At 38.4% G+C, this 21,777-nt stretch overlaps 2 long non-coding RNA genes across 2 annotated transcripts; one reads left to right on the top strand and one right to left on the bottom strand.

The window, feature by feature from the left end:
- Positions 1 to 11: 11 nt before the first annotated feature.
- LOC135940863 (uncharacterized) lies at positions 12 to 8,906 on the bottom strand. Its single transcript, XR_010574924.1, has 6 exons — positions 8,763 to 8,906; positions 8,177 to 8,312; positions 7,665 to 7,747; positions 6,442 to 6,729; positions 1,617 to 1,727; positions 12 to 1,451 (listed from the first exon to the last, which is right to left on the bottom strand). It is a non-coding gene; the product is annotated as an uncharacterized LOC135940863 (long non-coding RNA).
- Positions 8,907 to 9,506: 600 nt separating this feature from the next.
- LOC135939042 (uncharacterized) lies at positions 9,507 to 10,586 on the top strand. The gene is made up of 2 exons (XR_010574709.1): positions 9,507 to 9,719; positions 9,967 to 10,586. It is a non-coding gene; the product is annotated as an uncharacterized LOC135939042 (long non-coding RNA).
- The last annotated feature ends 11,191 nt before the right edge of the window (positions 10,587 to 21,777 follow it).

Below are 21,777 nucleotides of genomic sequence, written 5' to 3' on the forward strand. Positions count from 1 at the left end.
AATTGGCAAGGACTGAATACTTTATTTGAAATCCTATTTTATTCCAGAAGAGATAGTTTTCATACGCTTTTGGAAGATCTCTACACCGAGCACTGAAAATATTGGAGAAAAATACATAGAAAATTTTGAATTTTTACTGTAGCAACGTCCTTTTTTATTATTGTAAAACTGTTTATCAATCAACAGTAATGCTATCGCATCCAACAATTCAAAAAATAATTTTTAACTGTCACCCTGTATTCACTTTAAATGATGGGAATTGTTGCAACTACTGAGTTGACAGCCTGAGGATTAAGACACAGGATACGATAATCGTCTTGGATACTACAGCTATTTCAGTCGTGGTAGTGGCAAAATTGCGCATCGCTCAACAAATACACAAGTTTTAATTTAAAAATTTAATTGATTTTGGCCTTCTCTTGCAAGAAGGAAATTCGCATTTGGTTGTTGAGTGAAGCGCAATTTTGCCTTATTGTTTGCATTTGACGAGTAGTTCTGCAGTAGTATCCTTCGGTCATTGCAGTTGGCAACTTCCATCCGTAATGATGCCGCTCCGCTGATTGTAAAAGGTACAACACTTCTGCTGGTGTGACCTGCGCCAAAGAAGACAATTGAAAGGTACCCACTGGGGCGATCCAACATGTATAACGTTGCTGATTTATTTGGAGCTGCTGCATCTCGGCATCCGTTGACATATGATGTGCCGGACCCCGGCCGCTCACTGAGGGCAGCAGTTCCACATTGGAACGCTTGAGCGGATTGTCCAGTAGGCTGGTCCAGTCGTCTCAACGATGATAGAGAAAAGATGTACCAATGGATTTGTATCCTATAACTATTGAGTCTCGATTGATGGTTTTTTGTAGAATTTTCTTTAGATGTCTGTTTGCCGATGGTAAATCAACCTCTAAGTTCCAATCATCAGAGCTGTAAGTATGAATTTTGTTTAACTGAATGGTTTGAAATTATTGCTAGTATTATTTGCAAAAACGTTGACTTCAGACTTCAGGGCCCACTCAAAAGTAATAAAATTCCAAATTTGAGTGCCGCAGGTGCTTATTAAGTGTTGACTTGTGCAAATAAAGACAATAAGACTAATGTAGAGGTTTTTTATTATTCAAAATGTTGTAAAATTTAAAAAGCTTAACATTTGATTAGAAGTAGAACAGCCAATTTATATTGTATACCAGTCAAAATTTGAAAACACCTCTAAAAATTGTAATTATTTTCTTTGCTGAAATAACATTATAGTTTAAGAAATTTTGGAATGAGCCTGGCTCATGGCACCAAATGGTATTCGCCCTGAGCGATGGCCACTAAGCAATGTGAAAGGCAACATCAGCGTCAGCCCTCGTAGGGGTGAAGGGAATGGTGGTGCCGGGAAGTTTGACCACTTTTTTCCAATTGGGCCCTCCTTGGACGCCAACAAATGGGTGTGCATTTGATGGAAGAAACTAAAACCAAAAACACAATAAATTAAGTTTTCTGAAGAATATGTTTGCCAATACGCAGAAGATCTTTACCGAATTACATTAAATGAAACTTTTTTCACTGTTGTACAGTTTCAATCCATGATTTTAATTGAACCATCAAAATAGAGAAAATTAAAAGGCTCTTACGTATCTCACTGGATGAGTGAGAAAGCGACAAGTGCCGTGCCAGGCGCTCTGGAGGGTCCTCGTAATGGTGTTCTTTACATACACAAAGGTTCCATATAGATTCTCCATCTCCTGCAAAAAATACATAATTCATTTTAAAAAATCAATTATCTCATGCGGAGCCGCACAGAAAACGGAAAATATAGCCTCTTTCTTCCTAATATGTATTTTTATTCAAGAACAGAGAATATTTCAAGTCTCTTAACAGTATCATGATAAATAAAGGCGAACCTTTCCCCCCGCTAAATTATCACTTTAAAGACTGGAATATCCTTCAAGTTCCTCAAATTAGGAAGAAAATAACAAATTTAGGATTTCGATTTTTGCCACTTTTCCAAAAACTCAAACTCTCGTCATGTAAGTAATTAAAGTGGAATGATACTGGGCAACAATTGAAAATTATTTGAATTGTTAGATGCCATTAAAAATTGATCGATTAAAAATTTGTTCAACAATTTGCAATAATAAAAAAATTACCTTCCGACAGTAAAAATTCAAATTTTGCCAATTTTCTCCAAAATTTACAGTGCTTGAACATATTTTCTTGGCATATTCCGATTCCTCTCGTCGAGATCTGTTCAACGGTGTATGCCACTTATTGGGCAAACTCTTGGTTTTGAAATTAAATCGGATTTCAAGTAAGGAGACAGCCAACACCATTTGAAAAGCAAGGTAACTTTCCAGCCAATTTTTTCACAAAATTGCAGTGCTTATTAGATCAATTTAGGCTTTAACTGAATCCTAAAGGGATGAATTATTTATGCATTGGCAACAAGCATTTTACAGGCTTTTGCAGTATCATTCCTCTTTAACTGCTGTTAAGATTAAACAGTCTAATTTTCAAGCCCCAAAAATTATATATATATATATATATTGCAAAATTTGCAAAATTTTGCTATCTGTATATCTGTAATCTCTTATAATGGGAAGAACTATTTGGTGGAACCGTAATTTTTCCATATCCACACAGGGATAATACAGGGTGTACAAGAAATGAACGACCACTGATCCCGGGGCTCTATTTTGAGAACCCGGAGTCCGATCGGAAAAATTCCAACGGCGGCATAAACTTTGGCTGTGGAGGAAGAGACCAATAATTGGTGTCTACCCTCCCAGGTCGATTGTTGCGCCGGTACAATGCAAAATGCTCAGGCGAAAAAGGTGTCTTATGGAAAACTCAGGTTAAATTTTTCCGAGACACGAACCTTCGTTTTTCTATCGTGCAAACAGGTTTTCTAGGGTAAAATTTCCCGGGGATTCCGAATCCAGCGTTATTTTTTCGATTTGCAATGTTAAATTTTTCAGGAAAGCGAAATTTTGAATTTCAGGTCACCAAAAATTACGGCTTTCCCAAATTTTCTCACAAAATGTGAAGCACAACATCGATTCTGGCTGAAATTTTCCGGCGAAGCCATTGTTGATGTGAAACAATCGAAAAAATTATGATTTTTCATGAAAATCGGTGAAAATGTCTAGCTCCGGCAACACGTGTCGGGAAGCTCAGCTCGAAAGGAGAGTTAGGGGACAAATCTTGTCGAATAAAGTCGCAATTCGGTATGCTGCTAGAAAATGGCAAGTTGGTCCGGAAAAATTTTAGTTTTTGAAAATCAGACCAAAATTGTCCACTTTCATAAGGGGTCCGTGTTTGGCCTTGCAGCTCAACACCTATGGGTCTGAGAGTAAAAATAAGCACAGATTCTGAAAGCTGATAAAATTTGCAATCTTCTTTGTATGGAGCAAAAATTTCTTTCGCCTTCGACTTTCCCGGAACATTCCTTTGAAAATTCACTAAACTTCTTTGGAAAAGGAAAAATATCGAGAAAAAATTTTCAAGATAGCCAAAACCTAGCTGGGGTCTTTATTAACTTCTCGTAAAAAAATAAAAACATTCGTGCAAGCCGTTTTCTTGTAGCACGCGTTTTCCCAAGTGTCCAACTTGAAAAATTAAAAAAAAATGAAATTTTCCAAAAATGGCCAAATTACACATTTTTGGACTCGTCATGAAATGCTGATTCCAAAAATGTTTGGTTTTTTAGAATCCGATAATTTTTCAAAAAGTTACACCATTTTTAAAAAGTTGAAATTTTCAAAAATTTCTTAAATGTTTCAAAGTTCCATAACTTTTCTAATAATGCTCGGATTTTCAAAAACCAAACATTTTTGGAATCAGCACTTCGTGTGGAGTCCAAAAATGTGCAATTTAACCATTTTTGGACACTTTCGATTTTTTCGGTTTTTTCAAGTTGGACACTTGGGAAATCACGCGCAGCATGAAAACGGCTTGCACGAATGTTTTTATTTTTTTACGAGAAGTTAATAAAGACCCCAGCTAGGTTTTGGCTATCTTGAAAATTTTTTCTCGATATTTTTCCTTTTCCCAAGAAGTTTAGTGAATTTTCAAAGGAATGTTCCGGGAAAGTCGAAGGCGAAAGAAATTTTTGCTCCATACAAAGAAGATTGCAAATTTTATCAGCTTTCAGAATCTGTGCTTATTTTTACTCTCAGACCCATAGGTGTTGAGCTGCAAGGCCAAACACGGACCCCTTATGAAAGTGGACAATTTTGGTCTGATTTTCAAAAACTAAAATTTTTCCGGACCAACTTGCCATTTTCTAGCAGCATACCGAATTGCGACTTTATTCGACAAGATTTGTCCCCTAACTCTCCTTTCGAGCTGAGCTTCCCGACACGTGTTGCCGAAGCTAGACATTTTCACCGATTTTCATGAAAAATCATAATTTTTTCGATTGTTTCACATCAACAATGGCTTCGCCGGAAAATTTCAGCCAGAATCGATGTTGTGCTTCACATTTTGTGAGAAAATTTGGGAAAGCCGTAATTTTTGGTGACCTGAAATTCAAAATTTCGCTTTCCTGAAAAATTTAACATTGCAAATCGAAAAAATAACGCTGGATTCGGAATCCCCGGGAAATTTTACCCTAGAAAACCTGTTTGCACGATAGAAAAACGAAGGTTCGTGTCTCGGAAAAATTTAACCTGAGTTTTCCATAAGACACCTTTTTCGCCTGAGCATTTTGCATTGTACCGGCGCAACAATCGACCTGGGAGGGTAGACACCAATTATTGGTCTCTTCCTCCACAGCCAAAGTTTATGCCGCCGTTGGAATTTTTCCGATCGGACTCCGGGTTCTCAAAATAGAGCCCCGGGATCAGTGGTCGTTCATTTCTTGTACACCCTGTATATGGAGTGATGTTACAGGGACCAGGTAAGCTCATTGCACACGGGATGTTGTGCTGTGCAAAGGTTCAAGAAAAATAAAATGTACCTTGAATATAAGAAAAGTCGGATAGTCTCTTGAAAAGTCGGATTTTACTGCGACCACTGAGCTGCCCTCTTCGAGTCCTACCGGTACTGAGGTCTCTGTTTGCAGAAAACACTGTCATTCCATTGGCTCGTACTCACGTCAGATTTGACTGCGACCAGCCCCTGCTCACTCATATGGAGCGTAAATGCGCAGCAGCTAAGAAATAGACACTCTGGAGAGAGGAGTTCTTAGCCCACGACGACTACTCTAGCGTAAGTTAAGGAGTAGTAGAGTATCAGCTCTGATGCCTTTGTCGCCTGCTAGTATCTACTCTCCTTTCCTTACACTCTAATGTGGGCGTGGTCGTCGTGGGCAAAGAAAACCGCTCTCTAGTGTTGCTCGCTAGGGGGCCTAGAGAGCTGGCGAATCTGATTGGTCGTCGCGCTGCTTTGCTACAAAACATGACTTGACGCATGCGTGGTTTGTTACGTCAGCTCAAAAATTCATATTCGCGAAGGGTTCCTTGGGGTCCCAGGGGCCGAGTGGCACGGGGGTTAATTAAGCCTCAATTATCCGTAACTTTTGCATGGTATCATAAAAATAGGGCCTTTTTACGAACGCAACGGGTCTATTCAGCATCCACTGGCAGGTGGCAGGTCGATAGCTTTTTCAGCCAATCAGATGGCGTCTTGGAGTTTGTTGCCTGTTACGCCCACGAAAAACTCTGACACACGCCACTCTTCGCCTCCCTCTGCACGTGGGCGTAACAGGCAACAAACTCCAAGACGCCATCTGATTGGCTGAAAAAGCTATCGACCTGCCACCTACCAGTGGATGCTGAACTTCTTAGCTGGCGCATTTAACCATATGAGTGAGCAGGGGCTGGTCGCAGTCAAATCTGACGTGAGTACGAGCCAATGGAATGACAGTGTTTTTTGCAAACAGAGACCTCAGTACCGGTAGGACTCGAAGAGGGCAGCACAGTAGTCGACTAATATGAAAGGGAGTGTCTTCAGTTCAAGTATAAGGTGTGGCAGCGCATTTTTCCAGTGTCCCTAACCAACAAAAAGGTTGATTTTCGATTTTAGCATGAATATATGAGCGATTTTTCCAACACGCAAATTTTGCTACATTCCGAATAGATACTGGAATTGGTCGCTGCCACAGCGAATATACTTTGGCGGCTAATCACAATCACAGCAGCTTCTCTTAACTCCTTTCTAGGGGGGCCAGACTTCCAAAGCTAAAACCCGGAGATTTCCCAAGAGCCCATGTTAAATTTTGGACCCGAAAACCCGGAGATCCCTACACTCCCGTGTTAAATTTTCAGTTCCAAACCCGGAGATATCTGGTCGAAACCCGGAGAGTGGCAGCCCTACTCCTTTCCTAACTATGTGGCTACTTTCAAATAGTCCCAATCCTAATAATTAACAACGCGTAATACAATTTTCAACAAATTGGACAAACACGGCTGCACGGATTAAAATGAGCCATTTCAGCATAAGAAACACAACACTAACCTGTCAAAGCAGAAGTTACGTTTTAGAAGAGCAGAGCAGGCACGAAGTTCATCTGATTCTTATTGATCCCAAACACACACAACAGCAAGAAGAATGCCACAAGACGGCTCCCTGGACGGTGTTCACTCTGGAGAAGAGCATGGTTGCGGGGCTGAGTTGCAGAGTTGAAGCCGTCACTGCTGGCCACCTGAGGCACTCTTGTCTTCGTCCTTTCTCATTTTCTGCAGATTGTTTCACAAAACTGGCCATTGCTGTCCACCAGGGCCGTCAGGCATTGGATGTGAGGAGCTGAAATTGTTAAAGTTTATTATAAAAAAATGTTGAATGGCAGTTTCATAATTTATTTTAGGTTTTGGAGATCATAGATTTGCCATGCATAGCTCTCATAATTTTTTTAAGTTCTTTAATTATATTATTTTAGTATTAAAATTTTTTTATACGTCATAAAAAGATATAATATTAATAGAAATTCATCTCAAGGTGGAATGAGATGTAAATTTCGAAGATAGTATACAGTCAGGAAATTAAAACAATAATTTTCATAATTAAATTGTAATTCTGCTTCCTTGTCATGGAAAGTATATCATTCCATCTTGAGATTTAATCTTAAAATTTCTATTTGAATATTCCTAACTTGGAGTGACCTCCTGAACTCCAAAACATCATCATGTTAACAACACAAAAGTGTTCATGTTTGATGCGGAAGCGAATACTGTCAGAGTAGATGTCTCGGCCAGCAGCGCTGCGCCGCACGAGTTTTTGATTCTGTTAGACAAAATATGGTGCAATCGAACACTGCATGCTTTTCTTATCAATTATCCCCCACCCTCCAAGATGAGGGATTGCCTGATAAGATTGGATGAGCTCCTTGTATCTCATGTCCAAATTAGGGATGCCAGTTTAGCCAAAGTTAAAAACCAGTGATTTCTCCCACCACTCCTAAAAGTCCAGGTTAAATTTTGGGACTGGTCCCTCCCTATACCACCCGTATTAAATTTTCAAATATAGAACTGGAGACAATCCCCAAACCCAGATTTATCCGGTTGAAAACCTAAGTTTGGCAGCCCTAGTAAGTACCATTACTTAGCGATAAAGAAATAAGAAGTCTTCATATGAGCCTCCATAGATAAGATTAGTGCGTATGCTTGATAGTCCCATGAGAGAGAATATTAGAAATAAAAAGCCTATAGCCCAAATTTTTTCATAATTTTGTCAATATTCACCTTATTCTGCATATTCAGAAACTTGGTCAGGGCTTGGGCTCGGGCTGGCATTGTTGTCCCTGTTAACGCAGAGATGATCTGATCTGAAGAGGATAAAGCACATTATTAGAACAGATTAAAAAATGCTAACATAATTTATTCTTTTCTATTGAGGCGAGACGGATAAAAATTTAAACTACGATTTAAGTTAAGAAAAAATTCCAACAGGATCAGTTTTTTCCATTTTAGTAAAATAAGAAATTTGGATGCATAACGATTGATTGGCCAAGAGTGAAACCCTACAACCTACAAATAGCACGAATTTCAGGGAAATGTTAAAAAAAATACTTAATTATCAACGTGGTTTTGCTGGCTGACACACACCTCTTCTGTACACAAACAATTTTAACCTCAGCTAAAAGCAACAAGGAAAACTTATCCTCGCACTGGCATTGCAAATTTAAGCATGGTATGTACTCAAATAAATATATAAAATAATGAGAAATCAATTCTGAAGTTATCAGAGTTCTCACTATGTTTCCTAGTGTAGGGTGTGGTTGTTGACGCCTCATAATAATTCCGTTTCACTTGTATGACTCTCATTTTGAATGTCGAAACAATGTATGGGGCCCTCTGAACCTGGCTGAATCTTGAGTCGAGACTTCAAACCTGCAACCCAAATTGTAAAAATGTATATTAGCGAATTAAGCCGATAAATGTATGCAGCTTCATTAATGATCTAGCATTTTTACTCCATGCATAATAATAAACGAAAATTTAATTAGTTTCTGCCAACGTTTCCGTTCCCATTATCTGGAACAGCAACTTAAGTGGTTTTTGGGTTAATATAAATAATGACCTACAGTTGCAGCAACTACCTTTTCCCCCTCTATCACCCGGAAAGGCCCCCAAACGCTCTTCTAAAAGCAATAATTTTAACAAATCTCCCCTAGACGAGCGTTAAGCACTGCCGAAATGTCCACTGGAATGATTCGGCTGCCTACTTAAAGAAAAAATTGGCCTACTGATGACACTCGCCCAAGCCATAATGCGAGGGGCTACCAAATGTTGAATCCACTTTCATCAATCGATCAGAATTAAAGAATGTGATTTTTGCACCTCTCCTCAGCACATCCCGTGGGTTAGTAGCTCAACGGGTCCATATCTAACCCCCGAAAAGACGATGTTCATCTGCCAACTGGCAAGAGATCAACGTTGGTAGTGACTGGTTGTGACGCATTAGTGATGGCGACTCGGCGACGCGACTGATTGTGAGTGAAGCAATCGCTATCGCCAGAATGGAAATGGAAGTCGAAAGTTGTGTTACAAATTAAACGTGGCAACACTGCACGGCCGGCCAAACTTTGCTTTGCGCGGGAACAAATTTTCAACCCAAACCCGCACCGAACCCGCTTATTTCGTACCGCACCCAAACCGAACCCATATCTTTTTTCAAAATTTCAACCCGTACCCGCACCAAACCGCACTACGCCAACCCGCACCCGCAATCCGCCATATTGGATTTGCAAAATCTGGACCCGCGCCCGCGGGTTTGGTGCGGGTTTTGCGGGTTCAACCCTCAAACCCGCGACCCGCGCAAAGCACTCTAAAGTACACACCTGCGAACTGCGAACATTAATTATTGATATTTTTACAGTTGAATTATTGTTGAATGGAATGAAACTAATAAAGAAATGAAATTGAAAAATAGGACCAGCCAAAAAAAATTCGTGCGTTCATCTTCTTAATTAATTTTTGTTATTTCAAAAATTTTATGATATCCGGATTTTTTTTAAAAAACATAATTATATCCTTTCTCTAACAATAAGGTCTATCAAACGAAAGATGATTGTGAAGTTAGAACGAGCTCTACGTGGTGACGGAGCGGTGGATGCGCCGCCAGAGCTTTTCGCTGCTCTGCGGTCACCTGATCCGGCTGCCCAATCCGCCGGTTAGCCCTGAGACCTTCGCCAGTCGCATTTTGCCCATGCTAGAACACCTGGCAAAGGACCCTGCCTGTGCCTAACGTTCGCCTCGCCGTCGCACAGTCTGTTAACCAGGACGTCCTCGCACATCGTAAGAATTTTGTTTTTAATTTTTTATTTATTAAATCTAGGCTGAAATGCTTCTGTTATATTTAACAGTATTTTTAAATAATATTCACTTTTAAAAATGGACTGAACCAACCTCATTCAAGGGGTTTTAATTATTAAAAGGAGAAATTGACATTAATTAAAAATTTCAGACCTTAATAGCTCTCTTTTAAACCATCAAATATTTAAAATTGTGCCAGAAATTAATTTTTTCTCTTCAATTTTTCCAGCGTACTTCTCTCCCAGCGGCGGTCCAGGTTACTACATGATTGAAGGAGTTGTACACGATTTACAGCTGGACCGGGACCGCGATGTGCGCTATTTTTCCGGCGGCATGCACGAGAGCTCTTACGAACTGTCGAACGAGACGCCTCTGAGCGAGGACTCGACGATGGACCACATGGCCTTTTCGAGCTGAGCCTGCATTTGGATTTGTGTTCACTCTGTTGCTGCAACAAAGAATTTAAAAAAGGACGGAAGGTGCAGTTAGTTGGCTGTGACACGACTGCCGCTCGCGAATATTATTGTTTGTGAGCTGGTCTCACTGCGAGACAGACTGAAGAATTAATTAAAATCATCGTGTTGCCTGTCCCCTAGCTCCACAGCGCAACGACGCATTTTTTTACTAATCGCGAGTTGAATGAATTAAATTGTCATGGTGCTACTCTCGGCGTCGTCCGGCCCCGGCGCCAATGCGAATATTGATTAACGTGCTTTTTGTACTGAGAGAAGGAGAAGACACGTCGGTGGACCATTTTGCAGCGTTTTTACTCAATTCTCCGAGAAAGCAAGCATTGTGTGGTTCACTCGGGCTGTGGATTTGCAATAAAAGAATTCATAACTACTTAAACACCGGTCTGTTATTTTTCTCTTACCAGGTCAAAACTAATATTATGGAATGGAATAATACTACTGTAGGGATTCCAGAAAAAATAAAAATCCTAACAATTAAAGAGGTTTGCAAAAGCGTGAACTCACGTCTAGGATTCAATTGAAGCCAAGTTTTTATAAAAGTGACTGAAGAGTTAGCATTATTTTCATACAGTGAGGACTCTCCTTTAGTGAAATCTGATTTTAATTCGTAACAAGGAGTTTCCCTTAAAGATTTATTTATTTTCTCGACAAGAGGAATGAAAATCCGCCAAGAATATGTGGTTAATTGCTGGAAATTTTGGAGAAAATTGCAAAAATAACAATTTTGACTGTTGCAAAGTTCTTTTTTACTGTTGCAAAATGTAAAATAAATTGATCAAAAACTGCTACATACATATTGCATCGAAGAATTAAGAGGTGCAAAACTTAAGCTGGCGTGCCTGCGCCAACTAACAATAAGTTACAAGGTAAAGCTTTATTCTCCTTACTACACCAGGATTCACGCCAGCCTCTTCCTCAAGTGTCAGCTGCGTCCGGGAGGATGGTAACCTTTTTCGTCTCTCTCGATGGCGACAGAAGTCCATCGTCGCTTGCTTTCTCCCTCCAGTGGGCTGGTCCGATTGTTTTATGGCAAAGACGAGAGATATGTCAATGAATTTGACATGTCTTTTAGATTTAATTTAATTAAAAATAAGAGCTTTTAAGTATGGAATTTGGTTTGACTGAATAGTTGACAATTTTATTTGTTAAAACATACACCCGATAGTCAACTTGAAAGTAATAAAATCCAAAATTAGGTGCTGTAGGCGCCAAAATGGTAACTTGTGAAAATAATGGTCACGAGACTTCATTAGAGGGATATTTATTTAAAAAATTTATAAAAGGTAACACATTGCAACGAGCATTTGGATACGAGTATCATGACTGTATTAGTTAAACAAGAATAAGTATCACAAGTCATACGAGTATCCAAATATTAGTTACAAGATGAATAGTAGGTTACAGCCACATACAAGTATACAAGTCAAAAATTTAAATCCCCCCTAATTCACCAGTTGCATAAACCGTAAGTGTTCGAAGCCGCCAACAGATGGCGCCACCGTAGACTTTCGATTTTAAGGCACTTCCGCTGCGATTTCAGACTCAATCTAGCTACTGTGCATTCTTCAATTAATTTGCTATTTTTTGACGTGCTGAAAACCAAAATAGGTTCAGCCAATCACCGTAGAATCATGAAAAACTATTTTTTTGAAATACAAAAATATTTTCCAACGTTTCTACGGCAAAAATGGCTGAACCGATTTTTGTTTTCAGCACGTCAAAAAAAGCAAATTAATTGAAGAATGCAAAATAGCTAATTTAAGTCTGAAATCGCAGCGGAAATGCCTTAAATCCGCTTAAAACAAAATTTTTAAGAAAGTCTGTGATTGCGCTATCTGTTGGCGGCTTCAATAACTAAGGGTTTATGCAACTGGTCAATTAGAAATTAATTGTAGGCAGTGTTCACAATTTTGACGAGCTGGGTTTTGCCAGGGCGGTTAAAACCGGATGAAACCAAAGCAATTTTTGCGAGGCTAACATTGGCATTTTTTAAATTAGTTGAATTTTAAGGCACAAAACGAGCTCAAATGAATAATAAATGCGTAGTACAATTTTAATTTGGCTTAAATATCATGATATTTATGATTTAAAATATAAGTTTTCATTTAAAATCATGATATTTGATGCGAAAACATTTTCTTGTTAATTTACATCTTCCAGTTTAAGGAAGCTTAATTTAAGCCAATTATTGCCACTTTAGCCGGATAAAAACCGGCTTAATCGAAATTTTTGTACACTGATTTTAGGGCCACATGCCAGATTGCTGGCAGCCCTCTAAATCACATTAATGAAGGTCAGTCGTCTAAGGGATGAAAGTTGTTGTTGTGCTGGGCGAACGCGCTACTTTGTTCCCTTTTATTCTTTGGCATTCTCTGTTGCCGCCGAAAGTTTCACAGCGTAAGGGACGGAGCTGAAACCAACAAAACGCAATTAAGTAAGTTCCCTAATGAGTAGGTTGCAGAAATTTGACACTGACGAACATTTGTTCACTGTTGTGCAGTTTTAATCGATTATTTTAATTTAATCGTTAAAATCTAAAGGCTCTTACCACTCTGACAGGCAAAATAAGAAATCCAAAAATGCCCTCCCGGAGCCTCCAGACGATCATCGTTATCGTCAGCTTGATGGTTTCAGTCAGAGCCTCCATCTCCTGCAACAAATAATACAATATTTTTTATTGTGATAAATCAATTGGCCACAGAGAGAACAGCAGAAAATTTGGTCACTTCTTCAAATGATGCTTTTTTTAAGTACAGGGAATCTTTCAAGTCCGTAAAAAATATCTTGGCAATGAAAAGCGTGCCTTTTTCCATTCCAATCCCAACTGGAACCAATATAACTAGCAATTTTCTCAAACAAGGGAAAATTTAAAATTTGAGGATGCCACTCTTTTCCACCTCAAACTCTAGTCATAAACTATTTCGCAATTAAATTTCGTCCCGATCGCCAGTTTCCAAATTATTGTAATGCATGGAATAATTTCCTGAATTTCAAATAATGAGGCTGTAGAGAGGCAAATTTTGGAATTAAGCAGGGAAAATATCAAACAATTACAACCTTAATACATTCCTTCCTTAATGAAGAGATCGGTAAAAAGTGATGCTTTGGAGGGAAGCAGTGTGGCGCCGTCTCGCCCCTACCGTCCAAATAGCTATTTGTATTTTAACCTGTATCGCAAGCAGGTGGCAGAACAAAAGGGTGTGCGACTAGCCTTCTCTCCACTGCACCTTTAGGGTCGCACGACAGCAATCAAACAAAATGTTCTCCCTCCGCAAGATATTAGATGGCGAGACGGCGCCACAATGTAAAAAAATAAATCATGACTGTCAGAGGGAAGGCAGTACAGTGTACACTATCGAATCAGATTTTCTCGTAAATTTGAAACACTTTAAACCCTTTTCATCGAGGCTCTTTTAAAATCCCTGGGGCGATCTGATTGAAGCGGCTCGGCATATATTTGCCTCAAGATCAAATAAATAGCGTAAATTTAATAAGAAAAAAAGACAACTAGATTGTGTTCCTCTCACAATCAAGTACAGCGTTGCAAAGATTTTTTTTCCGGCACACCGTGATCCAGAGCAGGCCGGGGGGATTAGGAACGCATCCCACCCCAAACCACCCAACATATTGAACCTCTTGAATGTGCAGGTAAGAAAAATCAATCTCGAGCGCATAAACTGCAGCAGCCACCTTTTTCCCCCCCCATGCCTGTGGCTGTGTGTCCGTCCGAGCGGTGTTTAAAATTTTTCATTTAAAGACTCATCCGTCGCGTCCCCCAAAAGGGGTAGGATTGGCGGTTTCAAATTTTTGGCAAAGAAAAATTAAACGCCGGCGTTTTCACTCATCTCGCACTTGCACCCAACGCCGGTCGCTCGCTCGACCGTAGAGTTCTTAATCACGCTATTCTCGGCGAGGGTCGCGGTGGAAAATAAGGGTCAAGAAAAATAAATAATAATACCTGATAAATCAGTACGCTCCGACTGAAAGCACGTCAACCTGCAGCGCGCAGAGAGCAAGCAACAAGTATTTGTTTGAGGAGGTCAAGAATAATTATTCTGTCAGCCACTCTCGCTGAGACAACCTCGCAAACTACCCTACGCACTAGGGTTCGGTATATCAACTTTGATATATCAATTTTGATATGATATTTTAAATAATCATATCAATATCATCGTTGATATTTTGAATATCAGAAAATATCAGCTGATATTTCGGAAAAATATCTGATATATCTTGATATTTTGGTGTAAAATATCAATATCATCGCAGATATTTAGAATATCATATCAATATCAGATATTGGATATCGTTTTTGACGCGGATATCGTTTCTGCGCACCACCGACTGAAGTTTGAGGGAACGCTGTAGGGGAGCTTCCTTCAGGTACTTAACAGGAGAGCATCTTCTTTTAACTCCTTTTCTTACACTATTTAAGACAAGTGATCCCCATCGCACACCGTGGGAAATGTTTTTTTTTTCGATAAATTGAACAAGCGCGATTGTACGAATTAAAAATCGAGTCATTTCAGCAAAAAATCAGTCAAGAAAATCGCCACACTCACCAGTCACAGCAGAGGAAACGTTGTCGAAGGACTGAGCAGGCTCGAAGCTCATCCGATTTTTTGTGATCCGAACCACAAACACACAAAGACACTCGGCACGAAACACAAAGCAGCAATAATAACTCCACAAGACGGATCCTGGGCGATGTTCACGCTGGAGAAGAGCATGGTTGTGTGGGCGAGTTGCAGAGTCAAGCCGTCATCTCAAGCACTTTTTTCTTCATCCCTTTCTCATTTTCTTCCACGAAACTGGCCATTGCGGTCCAGCGGGGCCGTCAGGCATTGGATGGGAGGAGCTGAAATTGTTAAAATTAATTATCAAGTAATGTTCATTAATTAGGTAGCCGTCCAGTTAAAGCACTTGATCCAAACTTACGTAACTAATGGACTCGGCAATAATTCTAACGTTTTCTTAAAAACAAAAAAAAAAAAATTGGCTCCCAGTTTCACATATGATTTTATGTTTTAGAGATTTTCAACTAAGCTTTTAAAATTTGTTTTAAAAGATGTTAAATTAATAGGAATGCATATTTCAAAGACAATTTAGTCAGGAAATTAAAAAAAATCATAATAGAATAATAAAATCAAACTGTCATTCTGCTTTCTTATCTTGGAAAATATCTCCACCTTGAGATTTCGTCTTAAAATTGCTGTTTAAATTTTTCCAAACTTTGAGTGACCTCCAAAACAATGCTAGAAATATAAATTTTGACTCATGGTGATCTTAACAGCAAAAAATTGTTCACGTTTGATGCGGAAGAGAATCAGGGTTTTTCAAACTCACCAAAATCAGTATTAGAACCACTGGTTACACCAAGAAACTGACAATTTTAACTATCAACGTAATTTTTCCATAATTTCAGACTCTTTAGGAGCAAAAATTGACTATTTACGGGTTAAATTCGGAAAAATGCGGAAAAAAAACCCAATACTAGTGGGTTTTTCCAGCCGGTTTTTAGCGCAAAAACCAGTGGTACATTTTTGCGCATTATTTTTTTAATGGTAAATTAAAAAAATAAAAAGGCTTATGTATATCATTGATCTTGAATTTTTTGCTCCATGCGTATACATTACATAGTCAATTAAGGAAAATTTATTTAGTTTCATTCCAACGTTTCCGTTTTTTATTCCATTATGTTTGATTTTACCAATTTTACATTCCTAAAGTATGGTGGCGAAGAGAAACCCTTTTTTGGGGTGAGGGATGTAAAGCCGAAAAAGCGTTGTTATTATTTTCCATTATTAGAACCAGCAACCTTGATTACCCAGATTTTAAATTTATGCATACAGCCTTCAGTGCCGAAATGGCTTCTCACAGTCAGCTGCCCCCCGGTGAACCCCCCTTAAGGCCCTTAAATTTAATATTGCAAAAGTGCCCCAAGCCACAATGTAAATAGGAGCTTTTTTAATATAAAATATATTACGGTTTGTGCATGGATTTCGATTTAATTCAAATATTATAATCCCTCTGTAATAATCCGATAAACAATTAAGAAATAAACTTACGTTTAAATCATGCTGCTTTCCTTAAAAATAATCTGCGAAGTGAGGACTTAACAGTCGCAACGTGCCAGTTTTTAATGGTGTGGATGAAATCCACTGCTCTCCCTTTACGGAAAGTGGGCAGTAGGCACTGGCAGAGGATGCTGTTGCAGTGGCTGCACTAAAGAGCGTCACAACTGTTCAACTGTTGGTCTGTTGTGGCCCAACTCGCGGTGTTGCCAGCTGTACGGCGTTAGTGTAGATCGGGAGAGGATACTATATTTTCCCCCAGCCTGATAGAGGCTTCCGCACCACCGTTCCACATTATTATCTCACTTTAAATTTCACCCCGAATGACAGATTAGTTCATGCCGCGGAAAAAAGTCTGGTCTTTTAAATAAAATTCTCACTTTATTTGGATTGAAGCTGACGTCACGCTGTCGCTGATCACGTGACTGTGGTTAGAATCGAGTGTATTGCTACTTTCCTACAAGTACATTCGGAATTTTGCTACATTTAAGGGACAAGTTGGAGATCGGAATTTTTCCGCGGCACAAACGTGATGACTCTTTGTGATAGATCTGCACTATGTAACCGTGTCATGCTAAAAACAACAAAACTCAGAATTTAGGGAATTTAGAGTAACGCAACGTTCGGAATTTAAATTTTCAATGATAGAAAAGATCAATATTAAATACTTCACCTGCGCAAATTAATTGATAATAGTTTTAGCAATTGAATTATTGTTAAATTAATCTAACGAAGAAATAAAATTTAAAAATGCAAAATGCAACCAATAGAAAAAAATTGGTGCTTAATTCATTTTTTGATACTGGGCAACAATTGAAAATTATTTAAATTGTTGGATGCCTTAAACAATTGACCGATAAACAATTTGTTCAACAATTTGCAATAGTAAAAAATGACCTTCCTACAATAAAAATTCAAATTTTGCCATTTTTCTTCAAAATTCACTGTGCTTGAACATATTTTCGTGGCATATTTCGATTCCTCTCGTCGAGATCTGTCCAACGGTGTATACCACTTATTGGGGAAACTCTTGGTTTTGAAATTAAATCGGATTTCAAGTAAGGAGACAGCTATTTCCATTTGAAAAGCACGCTAACTTTCCAGCCAATTTTCTCAAAAAATTACATGGCTTCCTAGGTCAATTTAGGCTTTAACTGAATCCTAAGGGATGAGTTTATGCATTGGCAACAAGCATTTTCCAGGCTTTTCCAGTATCATTCCTTTAAATTGTTTCAAAAATTTAATTATATGATTTTTTAAACCATCCCTATTTTCAAAGCAGGTCTATCAAACGAGATGATTAATTGTTTAGTTAAAACAATTGTTTTTAATTAATTTCATCTCGAACCTCATCTGCTCGGCACATCCCGTGGGCCAGGGCAAGGAGCCCGCGAGTGACCGCAGAGAGGAATTTGCGCCCAATGTGATCATCTTTCTCTTCCCCACAACGAGGTCTTTTTCTGAAACACGCCAGAAATTTGTCCCTGAAACTGTTGTAAAGGTGCGAAAACCAGCAAACAAGTGGCGAGTTCCCAGCTATGTATATATTTTAGCATTTTGATTCACTTAAATTAACCAACTCTGACAGCCGCAAAATTACGATACCTGAAGCTTAATTATTATCAGTTGGCTTCACCGAGAATGCCTTATTACCAATTTATGGTTTTGAAATATTAAGATTAGCTTGCTTGTGTTTATATGTGCAGTAAATGAAAATTCTCATCATCAGTTTGAGCTTCATTAATTTATTGCTTAGCCGTTAAATCAGTCTTTAATTGTGGTTTTGATCGACCCGCGATTTATTCCAGTCTTGACAGTTCAGCGAACTTTTGCTTGAGATTAGCTTCAAATAATTTATTAAATTTAAACCTTAAAACTGTACCACAGGGGTCTCCTCATCGTCGGCAGTTGGGCTTCAACTTAAATTTAAATATTTAATTTCTGCTCAGGGTTTCACGCAACATGATCCTCGTCAGCTGGAAAAAAATATTTTAAAATAATTTATAGTTTCCAGATTTGTCCAAAATAAATAAAATAAAGGAATTATTTCAATTTTAAACAGTTTTAAGTTAAAATATACTTTAAAAAAGGCGTACTTTTTAATTTAGGTTTGAAACGGAAAATATTAAGCAAATAAATGCAATTCTTTCGTACCTAATATATATTAATAATTGCCATTTTTTTATTTTATTATGGCCTGTAAAACTCACCTTGGATGATGATTCCTCTCTTATGATAATCAGTCAAGACTGCGAGGAACAATCGTTCGAACGTCGACCTTTCGCCACTCTCCACGCAGCGCGGCACAGGACAGGCGAAAAGGGTGCAGCCTCTGGAGTGGTCCTGGATCAAGAGCATCACCGCCTTGCAATAGAAGCAGTTGGATCCGCGGGCGCAGTCTGTGCCGTTGTGCTCGCGCAGAGTGGCATTCAGCTGGCTGCAGCAGTGAGGGTGGCCGCAACCGCCTTCGTTGCACAAGGTGAGAAAGTAGTGCACCAACGACACGTCCCGCACGTTGATCCGAGGACGGAACTCCTTCAGCGGGCAAAAACAAAACTTCAAATTTCTTGATTTCAGAAAAACAAAATATATCAAGATTCAAGCCTATTTTGTCCATGCCCCAAAATCTAATTTTTCGAATTTTACTGGTTTTACGCCCTCTTTTTTTAGGAAAGGAAATTAATTGCTTCCGGGGTGAGAAAATTTAAGCAAATTTAATAGCGAGAAAATAAAAAATAGTACTTTTGAGTCTTGAGTTTTTTTATTTTTTCAAAAATTGCAGATTTTAAAAAGGGGTCTATGTTTGGCTTAATTAAAATTCACCAGCTCATAGTAGCGTTAAATTCTGCCTAAATTAAAAAAATCACAAATTGAAAAAATTGAGGTAGCAAATAACAGCAATTTAAAAGAAAATAATTGCACATTAGAGAAGATTTTGACCACTCCGACCGCATATTTTAGATTTTCATAGGGAAAAAAAGGTGTAAATTCATTTCTTCCACAAAATTAAGCAGTAAAACTTGTTAATAACCAGCAGTAAGCAAATGCAACCCTTGGTTTTACAATTGAAAATGTCAGTTTTGGTTGATGTAGATTCATCTAGCGAAATGAAAAATAGTAAAAGTTTGAGTACGCAAGAAAATCCTATACTAAAATCTGTCTCAAACAGACAATTTTGCTTTAAAATAAAAACACATCAAATACCTTCTTGCAAGCAGAATCCATACCATCGTGTTTTCTGTCTGAAGTCTGCATGTTGAGTTTCAAATTTAGAATGGTAGAATTGCTACGTTCTCTGTCACCCCCTTTGCGTCGCTCTGCTCTCTGTTCTCAGGTGAATGTGTCGATGTCGATGGTGTTGTTCAAACTCTTTTGTAGCCGATGGAATGCCACCCTGCAGAGCGTGCACCTGAATGGATTCGAGAAAAGTTCCACAATTATATAATAGTTGAGTTCATGGACGAAAGGAGATATTGTATTTCATTGAATAGAAGATTAAACAAAAGATAAATTTCAAAACTCAATAAAGCAACACGTTGGATTGAGAAAAATCTGCGGTCTTTCATTGAAAAGAGAGACACGACATTAATCATGTTTGTGAGGAGTGAGGGCATTGAGCAAAATAATTGTGCTGCCCAAACAACAACATGTTTGTCAATGCTGTATACTGTCAGCACCTTATTTTCTGACTTTTCAGGGATGAACGGCCTTTAGGCCTGCCTATTCGCCTTCGCGGCGCGGGTGTAATCGTTCTCTCGAAGATGACAAAAGCACAAAATCGTTTTGAAATAGGCGTACAACACATTAAGCTGGTAAGCAGGGTTAATTCAGCTTTTTTGAAAGCGTGTGAAATCGTTGGGCAAGAATTTTAATCCCAACGTGTTTTTGTTACAAATATAAAAGAATAAAAACTTTCTACATAATGCGCACTTGTGGGAAGGTAATTCCAATATTCCTATTATTCGTTTTTAAAAGATATAAGTCCAATCGCCTCGCTCAACCGAATCTAAAATATCTGGAGGTCTTTAAATAACCAATCGCTAGGAAAATAATTTATTTTGGTCCCTCGCAGAGCTTCGTAATTTGATATCAGCGACGAATTGAAATAAACATGAAATTATAATTTCCCATGTGTCTCAAACTGTGCCGCATATTGATAAAAATATATGTTTTTTTTCTCCTGTTTGCGTTCTGTTGCGTCTTTTTCTTATAATTATTATTATACCCAGGGTTCGCAAAAACCCGCATTTTTCCGGAAAAACCCACTGCATTGCAAAAAACTGTTTTTTTGGGGGGGGGGGGGTTTCTGCAATTTTGCACATTTTTCCAAAACACATGCATTCTTATGGAAAATAAAAAAATCTCATGATGGATGACCAAAAATAGGGATTTTTCAAAATCCCCAAAATCAGTATTAGAGCCACGGGTTCCTTCAAGAGACAGAAAATTTTAACTCTCAACGTAATTTTATGAAATTTCAGACTGATTTGGAGCAAAAATGGACTATTTTTGGGATAAATTCGGAAATATGCGGAAAAACCCAAAACTGGTGGTTTTTTCCAGCCGGTTTTTTGCGCAAAAAACCAGTGGTGCATTTTTGCGCATTGCTAAATTGGCGAACCCTGATTATACCAGCGCAGAACTGCTCTGCAGGATTATTCCCGCGGTAAACATTCGCGTGACTTCCTCGTTATAGTTAATAGTTTCTCCACAAGTGGCGCACGCTACCACGAACACAGCCACAGAACGTCTTGCGGTACAGCACAACGCACTAACACACTAATGGGTAAAATACAAAATTAATAAAAATGTGCTTTTATTAGATTTATAATTACATTTTTAACTCTTCGACGGTAATAAATTGTCTGAACTTTCACAGTTTTTGCCTTTCATGCTCTCTATAGTCACACGTTAAATAAAGAAAATAAATATTGGGTACATAAAATGAAGCTGTAAAAATTAGACTGAGTTTTCAGTGCGATTTAGACAGATTTGAATGTTTTTAAACACATTATTTCAGACACATGTAGAAAACTTTCGATTAAATTCGAGAAAATTGGCTGGAAAGTTAGCACGCTTTTCAAATGGTAATGGCTGTCTCCTTACTTGAAATCCGATTTAATTTCAAAAGCAAGAGTTTCCCCAATAAGTGGCATACACCGTTGGACAGATCTCGACGAGAGGAATCGGAATATGCCAAGAAAATATGTTCAATCACAGTAAATTTTGGAGAAAATTGGCAAAATTTGAATTTTACTGTAGGAAGGTCTTTTTTCTTATTGCAAATTGTTGAACAAATTGTTTATCGATCAATTGTTTATGGCATCCAACAATTCAAATTATTTTCAATTGTTGCCCAGTATCATTCCACTTTAATTTTTTGCAGTGTATGTATACAAATTTATTTGCTTTCAAACTCGCGATTTACAAGCTAAAAATCTCCATGGTTGAAACTGAAAAAAAAACAGAATGTAAACCACTATTTTTAACGTA

This window comes from Cloeon dipterum, chromosome 3 (assembly GCF_949628265.1).
Source record: "Cloeon dipterum chromosome 3, ieCloDipt1.1, whole genome shotgun sequence".
NCBI classification, from domain to species: domain Eukaryota; kingdom Metazoa; phylum Arthropoda; class Insecta; order Ephemeroptera; family Baetidae; genus Cloeon; species Cloeon dipterum.